Source organism: Symsagittifera roscoffensis, chromosome 5 (assembly GCF_963678635.1).
Source record: "Symsagittifera roscoffensis chromosome 5, txSymRosc1.1, whole genome shotgun sequence".
Taxonomy (NCBI): domain Eukaryota; kingdom Metazoa; phylum Xenacoelomorpha; order Acoela; family Convolutidae; genus Symsagittifera; species Symsagittifera roscoffensis.
The window spans coordinates 57,156,010-57,182,852 of NC_087066.1; the positions used below are offsets into that span (position 1 = coordinate 57,156,010).

At 33.8% G+C, this 26,843-nt stretch overlaps 1 protein-coding gene across 3 annotated transcripts in view; it reads right to left on the minus strand.

The window, feature by feature from the left end:
• LOC134845772 (uncharacterized) overlaps positions 1-22,606 on the minus strand; it is a 42,685-nt gene extending 20,079 nt beyond the window's left edge. Inside the window, exons 1-2 of one of the 3 annotated variants that reach the window (XM_063862846.1) lie at positions 13,526-13,571; positions 1,309-1,516 (exon numbers count right to left, since the gene is read on the minus strand). The gene's annotated coding sequence lies outside the window, so the exon portion shown is untranslated. Of the gene's footprint in view, positions 1-1,308; positions 1,809-13,525; positions 13,572-21,287 lie in introns of those variants that run through there. The other 2 variants (XM_063862844.1, XM_063862845.1) reach the window with 2 other exon arrangements.
• Between the last annotated feature and the right edge of the window lie 4,237 nt (positions 22,607-26,843).

The following is a 26,843-nucleotide window of genomic DNA, read 5'->3' on the forward strand; positions in this document are numbered from 1 at the left end:
GAGAACAAAAATTGCTTAGAAGTTTACCAAAACTAATAATGGATAATTTTGTGAATCTTTTTCAGTCAATCAAACATTACACTACAACTACACGGTCAAAAATTGCCAAATTTATATTAACGAAAGCCTTTTACGTAGTCCAAAATTTTACGAGGGTTTTAGAAAAAATTGCATGAAAAAATGAGTTTTATTTGATATACAAAATTATCAATTTTACTAAATAAAGCCAAAATTTTATTTTAACGTTTCTGCGCAATTTTTTGGAGATTCTAATCTTCATATACTTTGTTGAGCTACTTAAAAGGCTCCCATTGATATAAATTTGGCACAACTTGATCCGGTGATTGTAGCATAATTTTCTAATAACTGAAAAAACCAATTTGTTTCAATAACTGAAAAAGCCATAATTTTAAACCCAAATTTTGCAAAATTATTTCAAAAGAAATTTTAATCAAGTTTTTTATTCATCAATTTTCACCTAAGTTCAACCCAATTTTAAAAAAACGCGTCGTAAATTTCAAGATTAATACTTTTCGTCCGGATAATTTAAATCAGCACTAGCATTAAAGGGATAGAGAGAAATTCAAATGACTCTGATTAATTGATTCAATAGAAAAAAGACAAAACTTTGTTTGTTTTGTTTCAATTTTTTAAAAATTTTTGTTCCACCTATTTTCGAAAAAAATTACGGAAAATTTGTGCTCGAGTTGGTCGACATTTTAACTAGCAATTTTTGATGGAATTTTTTTATATCGTGTAAAAAGTATTGTTGCCTTGAGCTCAAACAAAAAATAATTTTTCATCTTTGATTATTTTTCGGGAAATTATTGGGATTTTAAGATAGTCAACTTGGACGATTTGGGATAATTAACGCCCGATATATTTCGTGGTATTAACGCGGAAAGCGGAATTTAATCCCTATTAGAAATCGTTCCAAATTGAAATTAAGCGAGGTATTTGGTCAATTTATTACGTCGCTTGAAATAGCGTGTGGGGGAATGATTTTCAAAAAAAATCAAAGAGAAGTTTTGAGTTTTTATTCATTTTTTAAATATCACCCATTTTCTAAATCGAACACTACTCCATAGACCTTAAAAAGCAATCGTAACATTCAGGGCTTTGTCCTGACACAAGCAGTCTTGTTTAAAAATTATTTTGCACAACAAGCGAAATATTATATGGCAATGAAAATTCTGACTGTTGTATCCAACTTTCACTCATTGAAAAAAAAATGCATGACGGTCGCAATTTGTCAATAACTGGATACAGAAGCAAAAACTAGGTTGCGTGTCAGAAAAACTGTCTTACCTTGCATTGACCTCACAAAGCGCTGACTTTTGTATATAAAACAAAACCTTCGGATTTGAAAAGAAGCGAATAGCTTGATAATTTGCGTGGAAGAAATTGTAAAATGAGAATAATCTGACAGTGACAATTGCTACAGAACTAATCGACCCTGTCTTCCCAAATTGACCCAACTGCTGTTAATTTAACTAGCATTGTTAACGACGCTGAGCTTGGATAACTTTACCGAATGAGAACAGTCTTTATTTTGAAATGCAATAAATGACGGTCGCAATATTTTGAGACATATCTGCATGCCCTGTGGGCTAAAATTGTGTGCTGGGTGGGGGATTATGGCGACGAAAGCGCCTATCTTACAATATGATCCTCTTCGCTTTAGATAATCAGTGCTATAAAAAGGACTGAAAAGAACGAACTTTGCAGAGCGTCGCGTTGTTTCTTTTTCATTCACAAAAATAGCTACACTTGTGAAAAATGAGCGGCACGCGTTTACCAAAAAGAGGGCTTAGCTGATAGATGGGAGTTCTCTTTGCTATATTGTGGTGCAGCCACCGACGGGTTGAACACAGAAGCCGGAAAATACAGCAGATATGTTTCCGAGCAGAATCTCAAAATAGCAGACAAATACGAGCAAAACATTAAAAAATCAAAGTTAACCATTACAACAAGCAAAGCTCTCCTTGTCGTTAAAAAGACCTTTCTTTCTTCAACATTCTATTCATTTTTTGTTTCACCCTGATCAAGGAATTTTTTGGTAAAAATTGAACGGGAAAATTTACCAGTGTTCCATTTAAGTGGATTTTAACTATAGAATTTACGCTCAATTTTTACTGGTCACTTGCCCTGATAAACATTAAATTGTGCCGCGTTGTGTTGAAATGTCTGCATTTTGACCGGTCTGAAAGGAAGTTTGTCTTTTTAATGATAACACGGCACACCTTGACTATTGTTAGTCTTGTTTTTTCATTCAATATAAAAAAGCAGCAGAATCAAAAATTTGCAGTAAAAGTGAAGGCGCAACCAAGCTTGTCCATGATAAAAAAGGTTTATAGGTGCATAAAAAGTATAAAAATAAACGAACGCGTTTTGTTGTTTTTTTTGTTTTTTATTTTCGCTCACGTTTACTTGAGCGTCTTTCTGGTGGAATTTAGAAATAATTAAAGGAAAAAATGCGACCGTTTGTTATCCCGTAGCCATACCGCCTAAAATGATCAGATATTACTATCTAGTCTTGATTAACCGATAAAAAGATCATTGCACATTTTTCTGAAGTTTTAAGTTGCAAAAACTTTCATTCGAAACAATAAGTTTTAAAGTTATTTTTTTTTGAAGTTTTTAAACTGATTTAATATTTTAGAACCAGCCGTGAAATTCCAAAACATCATAAATTGGAACACACTGATTCAGATTAGGCTGAATTTTCAATTTTTAGGGCTTCAGATGTTTCGGCCTACTGTCCGCTGAGTGGTTCGATGAGGGAATTGAACTTTTATTCTGGGGAAGTACCCGCTAAAATGGGAAAGAAAAAAAAGCAAAGGAGAGACGCTTTTTACACCAAGGAGACTTCGCTTTGTGTTCACTAATTTGATAAAAAATGGAAACATTTCATTTGAAAGAAAAGAACAAAAACCGAGCTAATAAATATTCAATTGAAAACAAAAATATATATTACCGTTTTTGGGTCTAGTACCTAATAAAAAAAGCCACCTACTTAAGGGTTAATGAAACGTTAAGTTAAGAAGTAGGTTCGATCAACCAATTGGCTTTTTTGATTCAAAGTTTTTCTATACTATCGGTACTATCAAGTACTTTGAAGTTTAAAGGACGAATAAATTGTTTGCATTTTTTGTGTGTGCTAACGTTCGTTTGTGGAGGCCATCGGCTTATTGCAGCGTATTAGCACCGCCTACTAGGAAGGGGAAGGGTAGTGTGATAAAATCAGCGAGATGAGACTCAAAACTGAACTGGTGTACGAATTGCTAATGAGGCATCCCGCCCAGCAATCCGAGAGGCAAGGGACCCAAGAAAAACAAAGCAACAAAAAAAACAAACAAACAATTATTTGCAGACCAGCCCTATTATTTAAATGTTGCGCAGCTAAAAACAATCAATCTGCAACCTCTGAAAAAAAAACATTCAAGCATTAAAATCTCTATAGAGTATTGATTAGCCCCTATTCCTTCAACAATACCATGAATGGTCTAAAAGCTCCAAATAAAGAAGAAAACACAAAAGGGGGACGGCCCGAATGTTTTAATTTATTCTTACAATGAATGAAAGCAATTTCAAGGCTTTAGCTTTAGTAATTGAGACATCTTTTTATGGCCGCATTTAGAATCAATTTGTAGATAGTTGAAGCTGGAGCCTAATGTTTCCAGATGACGCAATGCTTCGAAAATGTAAAATCAAACAAAGTGCACGAATTAAGGAGGAAAAATTGACTTTAAACTGTTTGCGAACAAAATTTTTTTGGCCATCATATTTTATGAACGTTCGTCTATTTTACTCGATGCTTTACACTAGTTGACATTGTTAGTTAGTTAGTATCTACCAGTTCTAGGTCAAAATCCATTGGATTTCGAGCTCAGTTGAATAAGTATAGTTTTAAATTCAGTTTTAATTCACCTTGTTTTCTGTTCTTTTTAACAATGTTTTACCAGCGGCAATAGTAATTGTTAATATATCACAGCAGAGCAACGATTCGAAGCTTCGTAGAGTTCTGTCACTTTTGCTTAACCAAAATTCAGAAACTTCCACTACCTGGGAGCCAGTGCATTAAGGTCCAGGTCTCTTGTTAATACGTGGACCCTTATTGTTTCGCAAAAGGGCACGTTGACATCAAAAATCTGACGCTTGAGAGGTTCTTGAAACTCAAATTCTAATTCTTGGGCAAGCAGCAAGAGCAAAGAATATATCCCAGAATATAACTGCGAGGAAAAAAATTGAATCATCAAAGAACATGAAATGCCAGAAGGAAAAAAGTATCTAACAAAAGAAACTATTCAATTGCATGAGGTTAAAAACAAAGAAAAAGAAGAGATCTAAACTCTATTTAGCTTTAAATTTGCGAGAATGAAAATCCTTGGGAGCAGCTTCAAAGAACTCGAGATTATGTTACGGTAGCTTCCCAAAATACCCAAACACGATGTTCGAGAGTTACAAATGTCTTAGCTGTAAACAAAGAGACATGGAGACGTCTTTAAATGTCTAGCCAACACTTATGGCATTGCAAAGCCCGGAGAATCAGATAGGATTACAGAAGTTTTTTAATACGAACTTTAAATTTTAAAACTCCAATTTATACTCCTCTCTAAAATATTCAGTCAAAGGAAGCGTTACAACCAGAGTTAGAACCGGTCCTGAATGCAAAATTTTTTTAAAATGAAAACACAAATTTCCTTACATTAAGTAAATTGAAATTCAAAAGTGAATTTTTTTTTAAATCAAAATTTAATAAATCCATTAGCCGCCGCACCCGATCCTAGCAGTTGATTTGGCTGATTTTTGCCACAGAAAGTTGGCTGTCCGGATTTGCCCAGCCCTGCTGAAGTCAGGCATTTTTAGCTTGAACTGTGAAAGGTGTGAGTTCTTTTGAAAGTCAGGCCCTGGCCCGGCCCGGTTACTGATCCTAAAAATGAGGCCCGAGCCCGGCTCCAACTCTGGTCACAACCAGTCTTGATCTGCAACAATAGATATTTTAGCTGTCCTAGACCTAAATAACAGGCAATCGTTCCTGGGATTTTTTAAAACAATCAGATCAAAAAGGAAACAAATTCAACATCGAAAAAACCAATGGTTGCAGGAGGTGTTGAAATGCTTTTACTGAAAATCAAATCAACGTGAGACCAGCAAAAGACAAAAAAATACTGTTTCCAAATACAAAAGCCACTTTAGGCAATCCAAGAAGCCCAAGACGAAAGGTAGAATGTAAATAATATAGAGATTAATTAAAGATGACATGAGTAAATTTGATTACAAAATATGCGTGGAATTATAAATGCCCGGACTTAAACTAAATTAACGATTTTACGATCATTGTATCCTTTTTGTAGAAAAAAAATGTACCCTTTTCTGTTCACTTGTTTTCAGATTTATACAAAAAAGCGGGGCCTAGGAAATTAGACGACAAGAAATTAGACGACTGTAAAGAAACGGAATTTACGGACAGCCAGTATTTACTCAGCCAACATTTAATTTCAGTCTGTAAACAAATTTCACGCAGTTTGCTCTCAAGTTAATGTTTAAATGGACAACGAGTATTTACTCAGCCTAAAGATAATTTAAGTCTATAAACAAATTTTACGCAATTTATTGTCTAAAACTCGTTATTTTCTGATCGTCTAATTTGCTTGTCGTCTAATTTCCTAAGCCCTCCAAAAAGCGTACCAATTCATCATCTTTTATAAAGAAAAAATGACGAACAATTAACAAGAAATATTTCCAAACAGTATATCAGGAACTTTATTTTTTATTAGGTCTCGTTGTTAGAAACTAGTAAAAACAAACAAATTAACCATGGATTCTAAGTTGTCTAAAAAAACATGGCAATCAAATGAAAGAGATCACGTTGCTTTAAAAAAGTAGATCCATTGACTAGGTGATAAATATCTAACTCTGTGAAACACCTTAAGTTGGAAAACCTAGTGCAGCTAAGATCTATCAGGTATCGCTTCGCGCTGAATATTTTTACCCTTTGTTCTTATTTATGACCAGTAGCGTGTCTAGAGGTTCCACCTTCAATTCTGGTTGTCAAATTTTTCTAAAGGGTTCCCCCTTTGGTATAACTTTACGAGATCCAGTTTTGGCTGGCCAACATCAAAACTGATCCGCGCCTCCTAGAAAAATTTCTGCGCACGCCACAGATTAAAGCATTTATTCAGCAAAACGTCGTTTTAATCAAATGACGTAAAACACGCATTTCAAAAACTAAAGAATACATTAAAGTTACTTTTAGATGATTTATAAATTGAAAAATTGCTTCGGATTTTCAAAAACCGCACCCAAAACATTCCCTTTTCCTGCAAAAAAGGAGCGGTTCTGGAACCTTGCCATAGAAATATGTCAGCAACAATCTCATTGTTTCAAGATTTAAGCAAAAAAAACTATTTATTCTACAATCACTTTATTTAAAGTATTTAGGAGCCGCTTGGATGTTCTACAGATCACCTAGACAGTTCGCGTATGTTGCTGAAACAACTTTCCCGCACTATGATAAATCATGAAATAAGTCAAAATTGAAATTTACTGTGATTTGTATCATTTCAATGGAAAGTCTGAATAAACCTTCGTGAAAATTGTTGACAAGAAAGATTATCATTACCCGCTTTGGCCGTGAAACTTGTTGACAAGAAATATTATCATTACAGCGTACTTTCCGCTTTATCAGCGAGCAATGAGATCGAAACAATGCACGACAATGCACATTAACAATGATCGATTGTTAGGCTGTTACAGCCGAATAGCGGTTTTTCGAAAATTTCAATCCGCTTTTTCTCAACAATGGAAAGAATTTTTGGAAATTATTAAATTTTGTTCGAATCACGACTAGAAGGGCTTCAGCTCACTCTGGTGATTATTTGTGGCAGCTGATTTTGCGTAGAAAACAAAAAAGAAAAAAAAACCGATAACACACCCGAATACCAAAATTGTCCCCATTTTGAATGGTCAGAACCGAAACTTTTTATTATGTTTTAACTAAATAACTTAATTCTTCTGAGGAAGCGTATTCGGGTGTGTTATCGGTTTTTTTTCTTTTTGTTTTCTACGCAAAATCAGCTGCCACAAATAATCACCAGAGTGAGCTGAAGCCCTTCTAGTCGTGATTCGAACAAAAGAAGACTCATCATCAAAACTATTTGAAAAATGTGGAGTAACTTTGTATTCGGGTGTGTTTTAATTTATTTTTTTCCAACAAAATTAGGTACCACAAGTGATCATGGCAATAGTAATAGTGATATGCCAAACTGAAGCCCTACAACTCGTAATTTGAACCACAGTCTGAAGTTTTCAAAAAATTATCAGTATCGAGAAACACTGGTGTAAAGATTTTTAATTTTAAATCCGATTTCGAGCGAAAAAATCAAGCGAGCAGGCTTAAACAGCTTATTTATCCTAAATTAAAGCTCTGAAAACTTAATTTTAAGCAAGTAAATTTAGTTTTTGGAGTTGTAAGCGCCATTTTGTAAACCAAAAACTTCAAAAAAGTCTACAGTTTAAATTTTTTGAATTTTTTTTTTATTTTTTGTTTTTCTAGTCATTTTTTACAAAAAAAAATTGTCCAATTTGCCCACATTACTATGACCTGTAGAATTTACCGAATATAGTTACAAGTCAGAAGAAAAACTTAGAGTATACTTCTTTTTTGTAGTTTTTTAAAGAATTTTATCGGACTATTCTGTTCTACTTGCACAGTAACCACATATCCTTGTTTTAAAGAAAATTACTGCCAAGGAAGCGCTAAAGAAACCTTACTTCCAAAAGTAGTTTTCCAGCAGTAAAACTAAGTAATTCGTCACTTAAAGGAAAAATTAGGTTTAAATAATGCACCTTATAAAACAGCAAAAAAATAAATGTTTCAAAAAACTCAAAAAAAGTTAATATATTCACTCCGAATGCAAACGAAATTAACTTAGCCTTCAAAGTCGACGATGTTTGCATTGCCAAAACATAATGAACTAGTAAAATACAAGCTTCTCTCGAACCCGCATAAACACCCTCGGTAAAAGAAAACTTGTTCTCCAAAACTAGTCACTCTTTAATCAAAAGAAGACTCATCATCAAAATTATTGTACGAAAAATCGAAACCAAACATTCCAGAGTCTTAAAAACTTAGGATTAAAAAAATAATTATAAATTAAATCTAAAAATCGTAAAGAAATTACGGTTAATTCTAAGACGTTTTATTTTACTTTGACAAAAGTTCAGCTTTCCTATCGCCTCTTAAAAAAACTATGTTGCATAAATTCTTTGAATCTCAATTTGGACTATACAGCATGAAATTTCTAACCTAACAATGGTCATAGCATTAACTTTAATGTCAGATTATCTGACATTAAAGTTGATGCTACGACATTTATTAGGCTAGAAGTTTTATACGCAGATACATTTTCCAGGGAGGAACGGTTCGTATATCAAATCATCCGAACGGTAAAAAATTCGGGCAAAATTTGGATCCTTGGAAACGAAGAATTTGAATTTGGATTTTGAAGGCCCATTCGACCCAAACTGGGGAATAACAAATGAAAATTTTTACTTCGTAAAGAACACTTTTCAAATTTTCCCTTTTACAACGCTAAAAATTTCCTCTCAACTAAGTTGGCTGTATATTTCATGCCTGATTTTTGCCATTTACACAGTTTCCTCAAGAAAGTGAGAATGATACGAATAAGTTTTCCTCGTATAATTAGTAAAAAGTAAATCGAAGTCATTTAACGATATACTTAAAAGTTATTTAACTTCGAGTGGCGGACGACAGATCTAACGGATTAGTGGAACGTCTTTTATATACCCTTAGATTCAAATTTTTGGCAGTTAAAAGTTTTCTAGCTACGTTTACTCTGAGCATTTGAAAAAAAATCTGTAATTTAAGTTCCACAAAAAAACTTTTCTTCGTGAATCTCTTTTTGAGAAACTCTTGAAGCGCTTACAAAACACTTTAGATAAAAAAACTAAGTGTTTCCTTGTAATTCACATTAAGGGAACTCAATTCTGTCTAATAACAGGACACACTAGAGTCGGGTTCAAAGATGGTCATATGGACAAACAATAAAAAGGTTAGGTAACAGTGACCCAATGACCCAACGAGTACCATAACTGACCAAGAGCCCACCATCAATTTTTATGGGATTCGCAAACTCTACAGCCCAAAACACTCGTTTGGCGACTGCGATACTTCTTCCGACCTTGATTAGGAGGTTAAAAGATTCGCTTAAGCATTGAGCTGAAGCGCAGGTTCAAGTCTTTAAATTTGAATTATTCTACCAGCTCAATACATAAACCAAAAACTAAGTAATATGCCTAAAGGGGAACCCAGAAGAGTAGTACTGCTCATCGAGGAGGATATTCTGGAGAGGAGTCAATTTTTATCATTAATATTATTATCTAAAATTTTTTAACGAAATGGGCTGAAGTTAAAAAACAATTGATAAAGATTGCGATTTCCTTTTAAGTGGGTAATGGAAAACTGCTTAAAAAATCTCATAAAGTTGAATTGTGGCTTTTTATGGATTTTCAAGGTATGAAAACTTTTGTTTTAAGTAATTAAAAGCCTGAACTACCCTTACAGAAAGCGACTTTTGCTTAGCAGTTGTCAAAATTTTGTGTTACCAAAGATGACTTTCTATATTTCCTCCTAGTACGTGGTCCAGGTTGTACAATAGAGACAAAAAACGTTATTTTTTGATCTCATTTCATTGAAAAGTTACTTGAGCAAATTGAAAAAGTAACACTAAAAAATATGAATTAAATTGTTTTCGCTCATTAGGTTTTTGATTGATAACTGTCTACATATGAAACATATTGCTCTCAGTATTCTTTTTTGAGATTTCACAACCTCAGCTAAGGAAATTTGAAAGGTACTATCGTGTATTGGAAAACCACCATAACTGATTGTGGGGTTCACATAGGCCTTTTAAATTGAAACATTTGTGGTTTAGAGAAACAATGTCTCAAATAACTAAACTAGGATATCAATTAATAACAAAAAAAAAACAAAAATGGTCCTAAATCTGAACCCTGAGGGACTCCACATGCTATAGAACATGTTTTCAAAGTGTGTATTGCAAAAACTGTACAGTGAACAGGTAAAAAAAAAATTGTAATTGCAAAATGATATTTAATATTATTAAGCAAGTGTAAGTCACACAACTTTTCTTGGTTGTATATTTATTTACAATATAACAAAATAAATTTTAAAAAATTTACATCCAATAAATTTTAATTGTTCCCATGTTGTTTTTCCTTAAGTGGACATGCAAGGTTCTTCACAAAAAAATAGATAAAAAATATTCCTTAAACTTAAACTTCACAGTCTTGTAAGTTAAATTGCTGCTGTTTATGTTTGAATTTGCGTTTTGACTTTGGTTCCATATAAGAACTGATTTTCTGAAGAATTAGTTTTCGATATAAAGACCGTTGAGTCTTGCTTGAAAGTCTTGTTTTTTATTTTTTTTGTTCTCATCAATTGTGTTGCTCACGTACTTGATTTTTGTTTATGCTGGTAGTAGTTTATATTTGATTTTCCATAGATGGCAAAATGTTTTGCAATCGAGAAACAAGAAAACCTTGTGTTCCAGCTTAATATCGGATGAAGAATCAAAATTTCTTCTGTCGCAGCAAGTCTTTATTGCTCAACTCCGTTGTTTTTCAACAAAATTATTAGATTGGATGTTAAACCGCTTGATAATATTGCTGGGTAGTGCAGATGGCTTATGGCTGAAGCATTCATTAAAAGTAATCGGTTTTTGTTTGTCAGTGGTTTTTTTAAATCTCCCTGAGAGGTTAGAAAATGATCTAGAATTACCCCCAAATATATAACTTGTGGTTTTTTTCTATTTGTTATCATCTACCATTATACTGAACTTTGAATTGTGGTTTCTGCCTTGATGTTTTTTGCTAAATATCATCTCAGTTTTCTTTGAAATTAGTTTTGAAGAATGTTTTGTTTAAAACAGAGACAATTCCTAACAAGTTTTTTGGGTATTTTTGATGTCGTTATCGTCACAAAACAGAAGCGTATCATCAGCATATCTTACCCTTTTGCAAGTTTCGTTTAAATTTTTTTTCAATTCTTTTATGTATAAGTTGAAAATTGGGGTCCCAAAGTTGTAGCTTGAGGTACGCCTTGGTGAAGTGATACAATTGGATTCAGTTTTGTTTAATACAGTTTTTTTTCTCTATTGATTATAAAGCTATGAATCATTTCAATTGCTGAATCAGAGAATCCCAATTCATTCAATTTAGTCTTTAAATGTTCGTGGTGATAGAATTGAAAGCTTTTGATAGATCTAATAGAGTTACGGTAACGTATTTGTTTTCGTCCACTGATTTGCGGAAGAACTCAGTGCACATAAAAAAGGATGGCGTCCATCGTTGAATATGATATTCTAAAACCAAATTGGGTGTTGCTGATCAGGTTATTTGATAATAAGTATTCCTTGATTTGTTTGTATAGTAGATTCTCGAAAAATTTAGAAAGTGCAACTGTTATGGAGATTGGTCTATCTTTCTTAGCTATTTCTGGGTCATCTTTTTTGTATATTGGGGTAATAATCGCTTTTTTGAGTCTAGTTGGAAAGATATATATTGTAGTTGATAATTTCATTTATAGGAAACATAAGGTTTGGATATATTTCATTGCATCCATCTTTCAGAGCCCAGGCTGGAAGATCAGAAGGTTCGGGTGTTTTATTTGAGTTTAAATTTGTTATTTCTTTTTTACACTCAATTTCACTTACAAACCGGAAACAAAACTTTTGTTTGCGTTTTTTTTATCCTTGTGTTTTTGATGGTTGAACCAACAACTTCTTTATTATCTTTTTCCTCAAAAAAACATCCGGGTCTATAAAACTTGTAATTCAATAAATTTACCATTTTAAAGTTGTTTGTTTTTGCTTAACTAATTGAATTTTTCAGGAGTGTGATTTTGTTTGCTGATTTTTTCGAGTTTCTTGTGTCATTTATTATATTCTATTTATGTCGCTCAGTTGTTTTACTATTAAATAGTTCCGATAAGTAACTATCGTCTTTGAGGTTGATTTTTGCTTTGTCATTACGAATGTAGACTGTTTTAAGAGGTGCGCATCTTTTCACGCAGCTTACAACATCAGAATTTAAAATGTTGAAATTTTTTTAGGGTTGTTTTGCCTGTAGAACGACTCCCAATTAATGCTTTTTAGGGCAGTATTAAATTCTTTTTCTGATTTTTTGATCTATCGTTGATTGTGCGCTCAAACGGCATAGTTTTATCAATTAACTTCAATTCAGATATCAAATTTCTAGCTAAGTGGTCAGTTACATTTGGTGGAGTTAAATTTATAACTTTGTTCTTCGATTCGCCTGAGTTTAAATCTGTGATAAAATAGTCAATCAGTGTTTTTGAAAGCGTTGGTGTTGATTTATTGACAACATCTAAGTTATAGGGCGTTGAAAATGTATCCAAGATTGTTTTTCTTCAGTATTCAAAAACTTGAGTTCGTAGTTACCCATAAGAACAATATTTAAATTATAGGATTGTCCGAAGTCAGATGATAGAGCAAGTTCTTCGACAAACTCTGTTTCTTTTTTTTAGATTTCTTGGATAATAGGAAATATTTAATAGTGTTGATCATTCAGTTTTCTTTTTGATGTTTTTAGTTCTACCCAGATATTTTTGATCAAATGAGTTTAAATCTAAGCGCAGTTTAGGGTGAAAGATTTTGGGAATGAGTATCATGACGCCCCCTCTTTTGTTTTTTCGTTGCGACTGCTGATCTATCACATCGAAAGGCGACAAAATGATCACTATCTAGTGTCCATAAAATGTTATCATGGAGTCATTAAACCATGTCTCAACGAACTCATAGATTGTGTTTAATCCACATGTATTTCCTAGTTTTTTTAGACAAGATCTTTTTTGTTTAAACTCCTGCAGTTTAGGTGTACAAATTTTAGGTTGTTTTTGTAATTACAAGAATAATAATGTGACCAAACTCAGGAGCTGTGACCAACCTCAGGAAGTAAAAAAAATAAAAATTAGAAGTAAAAAGATTATCTGATATGTTCGATTTTACAAGATCATATAATGAAAAAAAAACATATTTAATCTTAAAAAAAGTGGTGCTGAAGTATATTAAAGAGCCCACTTTTGGCTCAAGTTGCAGCGTGATGAGGTTCTTTTTTTTGTTTCACGACAATCTTTAAAAACTTTTAAATACCTCGGCACCAAAATTTACTCAGTTTAAGAGGTGGTTAAGCAAGCCCATTATCAAAACTCACTGATATATAACTTTTACAAAAAAGACCAAGAAAGCTTTTTTCTAGTAACAATGGCTCAAATCAAGTTTCGTAGAGCCCGTAAAACTGATTCTTTGCAAGGGTATCTAACGCAGTTCGTCATAAATTGAATACTATCAACAATTTTGGCCGAATTATCTGTCCGAAGACAAGCGTTTTAGATTTTTGATGAAATACAATAATTTTGGTAAAGAAAACTAATTGCAAAAAAGAGAAACCAGAAGCATACCAAATTGATGGATAAATGTTTGCAGCTGCAATCATTCGCCAAGAAAACAAACTAATTGACCATTCATCAGTGACTGAAACAATTATCCTCATTTCCGGACAGCTGATCGGGAAATAAATTCTCGTTATAAATTGCTAGTTTTTAATGACATATTTTTTTTCCTTTGAAGGACTCCCACGCAGATATTACTTTCGTTACCAACAGATCTAAGCAATTACTTATTTCAAGACACTTTACCCAAACAAGATTCTTAGTTACAGAGAGGCTAACCGGAGCTTCGCATCACTTGCGTTACAGGAAATGAAAAAATGGTCAACACCTTTGAATCCATTACGATATAGAAATTTATCATAGCAAGACCCAATGGTTGTTTTGAACTTCCCAAAATTTTTTTAAAATTATCAAGAAATTTTCATTGCAAAAAGAAACATTTTCACTTTTCTTAACTATCGAAACTTTTTGCTTATCAAAGTGAATGAACAAATAAATTTTTAGATTAGAAGTCGATTTTAATGCATACTGAATAACTATTTGTTGTAAGAGTAGAAAAAAATCATAGTAAAAATCAGGAGTTCTCGCTATGTTAAGCTTGTAAGCAATATATCGACAGTTTCACCTGTTGATAGCTCAAAATTTTGCAGATTGATAAGTGTTGAGAAGTTATACATTCTTGCGTACGAAATTGTAATCATTTTATTGGGAAGACCTCTGCTATTAAAACGAACATCCACCCATTGTGCATAAGTTTTTTTTCACAGTTTTTCCATACTCAGATTCTTAAAGTGAATTAGAAAAAAAGATTAATTCAAATGTTTCTAACTGATGTTGTTTTAAAAATTTATATATTTCTTGCTTTAGGACAAACACAAAATTACTATACTAGTTACTATATTACTAAAATTATAACAGTATGAAGTTGAAGCTTTGTGGAAGTTCTCAATGGTTTTAGAAAAAATTATCTCACTTTTTGTCAAAACAGCGCTACTGGTGCACTAATTCGGTATCATGGAACTACTGGGGACATGATATGAAGGATTTTATTGAAGATTCAAACAAAAACCCTTGATTTTCAGATTCAAAGGAAACTTTTAGATGTTTCAACAAAAAAAAACAAGATATTTGTCGTGTATGGAAGAGGCGGTGTCCTGTGTCCACAATCACTCTACAGTTCAAACGAAGTTAATAGTGGAAAACCTCAATTCAGATGCTGAATTCAAGTAAAAAGATGATGGAGCAGTGAAAAGTGCAGGTCCTCAATTTGAAATCAACTTCGATTGCTTATACAGAAGAGTCTAGAAATATGAAGAGCTCAATTTATTTAGTTTTTTATTAGTTCTGAATGTTTAATTGAGGATGCTAAGGTGATGTGAGGAAAATCCTATTTTTGGGACAAGAAAATAAAAAGGCAACGGTTGAAACATAAATGGATAATTTGAAATCATTTGAAAAACCTTTTTCTTTCCAATTATGTGTTTCTTAATTGACGCAAGCCTCAGAGAACCACTAAATTTTCCAACATAATTGCCGAAAAATCTCAATTACAGAAAAGCAAACTGAATTTACAGAAAATTTTGATTGATTACAAATATATATGCACCGATAATGTCAAATCATTTGGTCAGAATGGAAAATTCAATATTTTAAAAGCTTTTACGCGATATCATCACTATAATCTGTGATTATCAATTTTTCCATTGACTCGTAAGGTTGCAAATGTTGTTCTTGTACACAAAAAAAAACGCAATTCCTCAATTCATAATTATTAATTTACAAAATCCAAGACTGATTAAATTACTAAATCACGAATAAATATAAAAAAGGATATGAGGTGTAAATTTCAATAATAATCATAATAATCATAATATTAACCAAAATAACTTTGGCAGTTTTTGGTAGTTGATTTGACAATGTTTTTTCTCTCAGAAAATTTTTAGTTCCGCAAGAATTCCGCAACTTTTTCAAACTTTCGGACAATTTTTCCTACAATGAAACGTATTTCTCTGAATTTTTTTTTGAAACTGCGACGACCAAAAAAAAACAAGTATCGCTGGTTATTGTGCAAGTAGCACAGAATGTTACGACCATCTTCATAAAAAAAAGTCTTTAATTTTATTTTTTTTTCAATTGAGTGTCGCTTTTAGTGTGATTCGAGAACTACACGATGGTGTAGAATATTATTCAATTAATTATACTTGACATCAATTTTTTGGAAAAGTTTAAGCGTCGTCTGAATCACGACGGAAACGGCTTTAATATGATATATCACTCAACCCATTCCGATGATTATTTGTGGTAGTTAATTTTGCGTAGAAAAAAAACTGAAACACATGCAAATGCAAATTTCTTCCCCATTTTCAATGGTAGGAACTACTAAGATACTACGAAGGAAGGCTCTTTAAGTGCTCTGCTTGGTGATTCGTATATTATACTCTGTCATTATCATTAGTTTCAAAAATTTTAATCTCAAACTGAAGGGTTCTTTGTTTTATCTATCACCTGTTTTCGTTTTTTTAATGAAAATGAAAGAAAAATTCTACAATATTTTTCAATAAAAAAAATATCAGGAAAACAGTTTAACAATGATAAAATAGTGCAAAAACTTTTCTTTCAGTCAGCAAAGAAGAAGCCGGCTTTCAGTAATCGGTGAGTGGCATGGCTCAATCAAAAAGTTCTAAAAACTGTTCTTTTTGTAGTTACTTGTAGGTTTTTAAAACTGACCTAAAACAAAACTACTTAACAGTTTTTTCAGCTTTGTGATTGTTCTTGAGCCATAAAACTTGAAATTTTTACGATAATTTTTCTTATACCTGATTTCGTAACGTTCGCCAAATAGTTTTTATGACTCTAGTCGGACCATTCTACTCCTTTTGGTAGACCGTTACCTACAGTCGGACCATTCTGTTTTTGAATCAATCTACTCTTTACAATTGGCCTCCATAATCATCGTAATTTATCAATTTTTATTGTTATTAAATACATTCGTTGCGTAGAAAAGAAAAGTTAAAATAACCAAGCAATTTTTATGGCTCTAATTGATAAATATATCTAACTTTGATGAGGCGTCCAGATAACAACACAATGACCAAAAACTGTGCATGACTGTTGTTATTGGGTGTGACTTTAAAAAACGTATAAAGCAGATGTTCATTAGCATTTGCGAAGCAACACAAAAATAGCATAGCAAACTACTTGCAAGAAGATGAGACGGGAGCCGCTAAGTTGAAAAATTGCAAAAATTCGAAAAGACTAAATCTACAAAAATTCTCGTGCGTAAAAGTGCTTTTAAGAGAAACAGACCAAGTAAGCCGATTGATGGATCAACTAGCATCGGAATTACAATTACGACGAGGTGACAAAGCCGACTAGACTTGATGAGCAGACATCCGTTGAGCCGGAAAATTGAAAGTGCTCAAAAAACACGAACGCAGAAGAAATATTTTCGACCATCAAACGACACAAAAACCGATGAGGCCGCTGAAGCAGATATAATAAAAAAAACAACCCTATTCAGCCGAACAAATAGAAAGAAAAACGAAATATAAATTATGCCAAACAGCGCGCGTATTTAAAAGTGGAGACTTGTTCAAAACTTGTCTGTTGGTTGACAAAAGTACAGATTTGAAAAAATGAATCGATTATTCTGTTCTGTCGGAAATCTTAAATTAATTGTAAAGAAACACTAGTGAACCGATTTGATATCGCTTGCTAACTGCTAGCGTAAAAATTTATATGACTGATAGTTTGTCTTCAAATTAACTGTTTTTAATAATTACCATCAAGGAAATTACTATACATAAAACAAGAAGGGTATTAAGGATAAGAGAACCTAATTTTATTCAGTTTTTTTCGAGTTTTTTCATTACCTTCAAACCAACAATCGTTGACTCACTTCAACAGGTGGTTAAACAGTTAGAGTATCGGAAATGGTGATACTATATCAGCTAAAACATAAAAATATTTTTTCATATTTTTTTCTCTCGAAGTCTCAACGAAGCGTTTTCAATGAAATGAGCTGTCATTTTAACGTAAACTTCATTTTTTCTTAAAAATCTGTGGTTATAAGATCTCTGTAATGTTCGCTAGTTTCGGATTTTTCATAAAATGTTTTTTGTTTCCTGAAAATGTGTGAAAATGCTGTTTTACGTTGATCTTCTGTAGTGGAGAAAATCCATGTAGGTCTTGAAGGCGAACTGAAAATAAACAATGTCCAGTTTTTTTTGTTTCATTTGAGTTTTCATGTTTTATGTTTATGATTTCTTGACTGAACTGTTAACGAGAAAAGCTCATTCTTACTTTTTGTGTATGGTACAAAATTTATTGGTTCCAGAGCAAAAATTTAGCTTTATAGCGAAGCAGCTTTTTGCTTCCTTTGACTTGAAAAATCTTACAAAAAAATGAGCCTTCTGGCTGCGGTAATGTAAGTTTTCAGCACTAGTTCATTGCTTAATTAGCTCTCTTTAGAGCAATGCGAGAAAATTGATGATTGCCAATGTTATTCTCCTAGCCTTCATATCATGTTTTACGGTCTGAACTTGTTTTTCGGCCACTCGATTTGCTCCAAAGATGAACATCGGACGTTACCAATTCACTCAAACTAGCTCCGGTTGTTGAAAAAATTTGCTAACAAATTTGGGTCCACTGTCGGAGACTAGAGTTATAAGCAAAGTGTTAATGCGGCCCTCATGACCGTCAGAAGAGTTTTGATCCGTCGCTTTCGCCGCCGATTACGAACAAAGTCTCCTTTTCTGACAACTTCTCTGCTTCTGAGAGCACCTGAATATGCGATTTGTTTTTCTTGTTCATGGATCAGTCTAAACTCGAATGCCACTAGGACCAGGGGCGGATTTAGGGGGGGGGGCGAGGAGGGGGGGCAAACGCTCCCCCTTCCTCAGGGATTCGACACCCTGCCGACCCAAAGGGTCCCCCCTTTGGTACTTTTTAAGAAATCCATTTTTGGCCGACCGACCCTAAAATTTTTCTAAAGGCGCCTTTGGCGCCAATATTTACTAATTTTGAGGGGGGAGCGCGCGCCGAAAAAACGCAATTTTTTGGTCAAAATTTTCCAAAATGTGCCTAAAAACGCCTTTTTTACTAATTTTTTTCAAAATTTTTTGAAAATCCGCCCCCCCCCCCCCTCAAGAAAATCCTAGATCCGCCCCTGACTAGGACAATAGCCCGTCTGATTTTTCTGAATGATGCCCTGTTTGGTACTTCTTCGTCTGAAGCAGTGAAGTACCAATGTTTGCAGAGTAACTTTGCTTCTAGGCAAGAGCTTTTTTAATCATGCCATCAAAAATACTATTTGTAGAGCTTTGCACACCATGGAGAAGTAGTTTCACTCAGATGCGGATAGCTTTTGAGAGACAACCCCAACGTCTGCTTATTTGCAAGAATCATTAATACTTTTTCTCCCTGAGCGGCGAGAATGATTGTAATTGTAGAGCTTTTTTGATCCTTCAAATGTTGTTCAAAACGCGTGTTTTAATTAATTGAGTGGGAGTATCTTCGTGGGAGTATCAACACCTGATTTGATTTCTGAGTTAATTTTGAAGAGAACAAAAACGAAACTGTTGTCAGTTTTTTTTTCGGGTTTCACTTTGCTGTCTGGAAAGCAATTTTTTTCTCTAAACCGTTTGTTAACCGCAAGCTTTCGCTTTTCGCATTGCTATCTTGCTGTTTTGTAGACAAAGGGGTTGTTCTTGAAGAAAAATCATGCATCATGCATGTTCGTATGTTCGTATGTGTTCTCAATGCAGTTTTAGAAGATCTAGAAATAATTTTTTAAGCGTTCTAGAACAACCCCAGGCAAATACTTGACAGCTCTCTGGGGTTTTGATTGTAGCGTTTTGCGTCATTGTCTTGCTCAACAGGGCAGATTGATGTAGATCTCTGTCAGGTTGGGTAATGTGTAGTCTTCGTTCATTATTTTGCCAATCAGGTGAACTTTCTAGTCAACACAACCTTCTTTATACCGTGGTCGCACTACTAGCGATCCTTTGATAAAACTTGCGTGCTGCCTAAGCTCGTATAAGCCCACTTTTACTATGTATTTTAACTTTACCCTTACTGCATTGTATCATCATTGCGATTTTGTCTGCAGAAAAAAAGTTGGGCTGCCGTTTTCAGAAATGTTTGGGCTTTGAGCGCTTTGACTATTGCGTTTTTCTTGCATCACAAACTTGGTGGGCAAAAGATCAAGTACAAAATTTTAAACCTACATTTAAATATTTGTGTAGAGTAAACTTTTCCATGATATATTACAAAATCATTTTACATTGAAAAAAGAGTCTGTTTGCTTCGTATGCTTCTAGGACCAGAACATTTCAGGCTTGAGTTCATTATAAAAGCTTTTTTTGACAACAATACAAAAAGTGTCAGCATACGTTTTTACCCGCACTCTTACTTCATTACCCTCTTTTATCACAGTTGCTTTGCCCGTCTTAAGACAAAAACTTAACTTACTTATGTGCCATTGTCAATGTTTCCAGTTTCTGTTTCTGAAAACTAATCCTCATCAGCAGCTTGGTTTACTCTTTTATTTGTCTCTAAATTGTCTCTTTTACTTGCAGGCCCTCAGCATAGTGGTGGCTTTCGCTATAAGATCGTGAAATCAATGCCATACTATGGCAAAGATAGTGTGTGAGGACGAGCTCTCACATGACCTCTAGCTTCAGGTCTACCACAGCCTGATCGATTACGGCTGCAATAGTAATACCACATGAAAGTTCTAGAAGCAAAAAACGGCCTTGAGACGCAAAACAGCTTCGTCTGTAATGTGGGAAAATAAGAGAAACGGACTTTGTTTAGACAGCCTGGATAGCTTTTCATAGATCCTCTACGAATCGCAGAAACTACAATTATTCGGCCCTTTAGCCTAAAGTGTGCCATAACTCCTAGGAATTATATTTCTCACGCGTTGAAAACATCTAACACCATACGGTTTTCCGTGCAGTTTGCAAACGTTGACTCACCGGGATTGAATGATTTACTACTTATAATTGTTTTTTTTTTAAATTAGTGACCTTGATTAGCGCAAGGTTTCAAGGTACGCGTTGATTTAAACCGTAGAGGCCCACCAACAAAAAACTGAGCTTAATCTCTATACTGTGAAATAGTTTGAATGTCTGTTTATTCCAACTGGTTCAAGTAACTTGAATTAATCATTAGCTAATCTTAAGTTAGAGATTAACTCTACTTGGATCATCTAGTCTTCCGCAACTGTTACTTTTTTAAAGTTCCTAAAGCAGTTTCGAGCAAGGTTTCTCCTTGCTTCTGAACTGTCGATATAAATTCAGCTCGTTCTGCATTAACCACTCACTTTTGGGCCTGTAGTAGCTTCATACCACTTTGCAGATGTGACTAAACAGCATTTCAATGAGGTTGTTTTGCGTAACTGAACTTATTGATTTCTTGATGATTGCACTCTTGTCTCAGGAAAAAGTTCGTTTGCGAGTCGTTGCAAAGCGAGAAAAATATTATGACAACCCTTGTTATTAAGATAGATTATGAGTGACTTTGGTCACAAAATGAGATAATTTAAAAAAAAAAACAATAAAATATCGTTCACATGCTTAATACGGGGACTAATTTAATAATTTTCAGGTCCAAAACGCAAGTCGCTTTTGGTCAGAATTTAAGCTATTGACTCAATCAATATAGTGTTTTATAAGAGTATACGGGCAATGTTGAATACAACTATCGATTAGGCTCGGGTCCAATAACGATAAATCCCTCCCTCATGTGACTGATCATTAAAACTTACCCGAGTCAGAGTGGTGTGATGATGAGGCGGGGAATAAATAAACATAAACAGAAGGGGAGTATGCATTCAATTTAATTTGACTGACAGCCCCAACACACGGCTACGAATTAGGCTGCTATTTGTAATTGTAAGAGAAAGTAATACTTTCAAAACACGGCCTATTCGGTGAGAAAATCAAATGGAGGGTGTTAAATTAGGAACAAGAAGTATCGATTTCTGTCTATTAAATCAAAGAACAACCATAACGTAAAAAAAACAGAGAGGGGTTTAATTTAAGTGCATGCGTCCAATGCAGCATGCGGGGTAAAATCGGGGGCTTAAATTTTGAAATTGTGCCAACAAGTCAATCGGTTATCAAAATCAATTTGGCCAAATTTTGTATACGTTGGCAATCATGCAGTGAAAGCACAAAGCACACATACAGAGCTACCCATTTAGGGTCGTAATTTTTTAAGATAAAAGATTAAAATATAAAATTACGAATTAGTTGCTGTAATCAGCAGATTAGAACACGGTCTATATTTATCTTGAAAAAAAATGGCGCCAACCGCATCAACTTTGCACAAAATAAGTCAAAACTTAATCTTATCATGTGAATAATTTGTAATAAAAATACCAAATAAATGTCAACTTTTTCGCAGGTTCTGGCAATGGGAAAAGTAAGATTGTGGGAAACGATGTAAAATGGGGAAAATGGTAATGGTTTGAGTTAAATTATCGATTTACTATCACGCTAGCAGCAGTGGGATTAATTCGGATAGGTTATGTATGCGTGTATGCTTTGTATGTATTATAATACCCACGAACACTGCCTGGGCAAGTTATACGGGGAGATTTGTTAACTTATGAATTTATCTAATAGCACGGCCCAATTTTAAATCTGGGCTAAATGCTCGGATATTTGCGCTGCTAGTGTAGATACAACACTGACTGGATGAAGGTAAAATTCGCGGCTGCATTCACGGCGGCTTCGTCTAACGTGTGCTATGCATTTGATCGGTAAGTATGGAATGGGAAGAAAGAACTAGCCTATGCCTGACCCAAGCAAGCTATCTCGGCCGCTAAGCAAAAAACATGGATGGCACAATGGCCGTCGTAACTCAGAAGGAAAGCATTACATTATGAATGCTTACATATATGCTCGGTATAGTGAATCAAGGCAAAAGCAAGAAGCAATCGCACACCATCTATCAGCGCCAAAGACCAAAAAGGAACAGAAGCTGTAGCAGCGCTGCTGTAATGAAATATCAACATTTCACGTATGCGTTTTTAACAAACGTCAAGGGAAAAAGTCAGAGAACGGCGAGCGAGCGAGCGAGCGAATGAAGCAAATTCGCCTCAGGGAAAAAGGATGAAAATTGGGAATGAAAAAATGAAAAAGCAAATGTAAAACACAAAGGTAAATTATGCATGAAGAACGCGTAATTCACATGGCACAAAAACGGGAAAATACATAAAAAGCTATTTGGCGCCATCACATCACCAATTTTCCCAACTCAGCAAAGGAAATCAGAATGTATAATTTTGGATTGAAAAGTTATACTTGGGAAGGGTTATATTTCATAGGATGTAATATCATATATCATTATTTTGGAATATACCGTAACCATATGATAGTTTTGAAATCATAAAACTTTTGAATAAAGGAAAATTGTACCCTGCTTTACCACGGCAATACTTTTCCTGAAATATTTATATCGTTTCTTCTTTATTCATAGCTCAGCTTAAAAAACTAGAACTCATCGCGACAAATTTTTTCCCCATATTTTAGCTTATATGAAGAACTTGTGGAGTCGCATCAAAAATTGCTTTGCTCAACAGAAAAAATTGTCTAGAATATGGGGAAATAATCAAATTGGCTTTCTAATAAGAAATCCTTAAGACTTCCAGTTTTCCATTAACGCTACGCGGCAGTTTTTCATTGTCATGGCGAACTAATCCGGCTCAGAAATCAGCTGAGTTCAAATTGAATCGAATCCCGTGATGTTATACAAATGCTGCGCTACTAAATGCATAACTCACAACTTTTCTTGCCATTTTGTGTCTTAGGAAGATTCATGAAAATTATGTCAAACGTTTCAATTTAAAACCCAGTTCAGTCATGTTAAAAGGCAATCGGAACAATCAAGATTTGGAAGGGAATTCTAGTATCACTTTGGAATAACGATGAATAAAAATGCTGCCTACATACCCGTCTGTAAACATCAACAGGCAGCTCAAAAAGTGTAAAATTAGCGAAGAAAAAGGCAAACTCGCATTATAACGCAGCGTTTTCTTGTGTAAAATTAGTGCGGAGAAATTCATGTTATCAGGCAATTCTGTGCTTCAAAAATTTTGAGAGCCAATTTGCGTTGTACTACAAACAAATAAAACTACTTAAATGGTAAAAAAAACTTCTAGTATTATTACCTTACCACTCTCTTTATGGAATTTCTATGCTTTTTACACTACCATTGTTGGTAAACAGCTTGACTGTAAGATGCTATTAAAAAGCACCGCTATTTTGACAGAAGGCAGTTTCTCGTGGTGTAATTGAGCAATCATGATGATTTTATGATGATTTACGCAAACTAGATTATTCTTTGGTCTTTTTCTAGATATCATTGGTATGATTCAAGAATTATAAATCTAAATAGTAATTTCAAAAAATTATATACTATTATATATGTATGTATAATTTTATATAAGTTTAATTAAAATTTTAGTTTATATATAGAGCCGAGCAAAAAATGAGGCATAGCTTGGAGTCTACTTGTAAATTTCATTGATTAGTTCAGGATTACTCAAAATGTAATTATCTAAAAACATGTGGTTGCACCTGTCCAACTCAAAAATTTGAAGTATAGGAAGACATACGATGGAGAAGTCTTCTTATCTTAGCCCAAAGTGAAAACAAAGTTGAAAATGAAAAATTTGCTGTAATAAGCCAAACTAAGCAGCGTTTTTTATGCAAGCTTTTATGTGTTTTTATGTAAGTTGTTATTTATGCCAACTTCGTAATTTTTAAAACTCCATAACTTTGCAAAATACGGCTGCAGGTGAAGAATCATTTTGAATCTAAGCTCAGGACAACAATAGTTGTAAGATGATAACCCGTCATAAAGGGTTAAAAAGGTTAGTAAATGAGCCTCTTATTTTATTGCGGGCCTCCTTTTCTACCTCTACGCTACAGATCCATGATACCTTGAAGCTAAAAGGCTATTGTAAAATAATAGTCTGTGCTAATATCCTTAGCATTGGCTGTACTTAATATCAAATTAACACTTTCAAAAGGGGCAGTACAACAGTGCCGAAGTACAACAGTACCGAAAAAAATCATTTCAACAATGCCGAAAATGAAAAGTTTGTTCAACAGTGCCAAAAATATTAACAAGTTTCAACATATTAAAGGCGGCAATCAAAAATTAAACGGCGAACCTTTATAATCTTAAGTGATACTTGAAGATTTTGAGCAAAAAAATTTGCAATTTAGACCTTTTAGCCCTAAAATAATTGTTTAATTTGCAGTTGCAGACATTTTGGCGCCAAAATTGGAGTCATTTAAAAAAAAAAATTAGCGTGAGTAAGTTCGCGCTCTTAAGAAAATGCGTTAAAAGTATTCTGAAATTCTTTAGTTGTTTGCTTTAAGCTTTTGGCGATTAAATCCTGAATTTTTGTTCCAGTCAGGGCTGTATTAATTATATCCAAGCGTATTTGTTTCACAAAATAAATATTTTTTATTTCACTGTTAAAACTTATCTATTAAACATATTTTTTTTTGACAAAATGTAGTTGGAGAATCATTTATTGATAATCTCGTTCATGGTCATTATATTCCATAGACATTTATTTACCTACAAAAATTGTCCCTCCATTACGAGGCCAAACTCTTCACTAGATAGGAGCTCAATTTTGAGTCTGTATCTTCTTGGATTTCAGGGACAAGACTTCAAACATGTTAAAATTTTGTCGGAACGCTCAAAGATATTGAAAGAATGGAAGAAGAAAGGGAGCATCCTTGTTGCGGAATCCGCTTACAATTCACAAAATGCAGTTTGGCCTCGTAATGTCGAAGTAAAAGGTAAACAAGACTGCTCGTATCAGGGCGAAGCCCTGAATGTTCCGAGTGTCTTTTAAGGTTTTATGGAGCAGTAATAACATTTAAAAATAAATGTAAAAATTAAAAAAAAAATTCTAAAATTTGAATTTTTTTTATGAAAAGCACCCCCCCCACCCCACACGCCATATAAAGTACAAAAGGATAGATTTCGCTCCTTGTAACAATCAATTATGGCAAATGAGCTTCTTTCAACTAATTTGGAGCAATTTTAAGACGGATTGACTCTCCGCTTACGCGTTAATAGCGCGAAATATATCTCGCGTTAATTATCCAAAATTTGCCAAAATGGCAATCTTTAAACCCCCATAACTTTACGAAAAATGATCACAGGTGAAATATCTTTTCAAATTTAAGCTCAGGACAACAATGGCTTTCGAATGATATTAAAAAATTTAGTCAAAAATGGCTAGTTAAAAAGTCGAAATTTGTCTGAAGAAAAAAAAAACCCACTCCGAGCACAAATATTCCGTTACTTTCGTATCGAAAGTCGGAAGAACAAGTAATCTAAACGTGCAAAATGAAGTGAACAAAACACATTTGAAGTTGTCTCCTATTTCGCGACCCACATTTATGACAAACTTGCCCTTAAAAAACTAATTGCTCCAATAAAATAAATATATTTTATTTTTCTGTCAAAAATAAGTAGTTGTACTTTAATTATTGCCAATACATTTAAATACAATATATTTCTTTACAGCCCTGGTTCCAGTCCATTTTTGCCTCCCGCTCATTGGGGATATGAAACAGATGAGGGAATCGAAGCTGGACGTTCGCACCAAGTGTTACTTGTCGTTTCAACTTAACCACGATGCCCTTTGCCTTAACTTACTTTCTTTCATACTTTTCTCTTAGATATCATAAGCTGTTCAATTACCGCATAAATGTTGCAGCGAAATATGACACTTGCGTTGGAAAATGGATTGACTTAAATACTGTCGCAGTTTTAATGTTTTTGCAATTTGCAGATAGAGCTGTGATCGGAGCATTCTGTGCAACTTGCACGTCAAAAAACGGATTTACTTAACAATTACATCCCCCGCCCTTAAGAAAGGGGGGTAATTGTTAAGTAGATCCTACTTAAGTTGAATTGTTAATCAGAATGCAGCAAATCTGAACTACTTAAAATATTTACTCCTTTTATTTTTAGGGGTGACAATTCTTTAGTTAGATACGATAGGGGGGATTGTAAAGTAGATCCCAAACATCTTTGCTTGACATTTTCAGTGATTGGCTACTATCAAATTCAGCTCACTCGGAAACTCATTAAAATAATGTAAAACAATAGGGATTTATTATCATTATAATTTTACTCACATACATTTAAATGGAGAATGGCAATTTAACTTCTGATGCAGATCTTATTATTCTGACAATAACAATCAAATTCCCACCACTAATAGTTTTATAGTACATTTGGGGAAACTACATGTATTATGCCTTAAACAATTTAAACACCG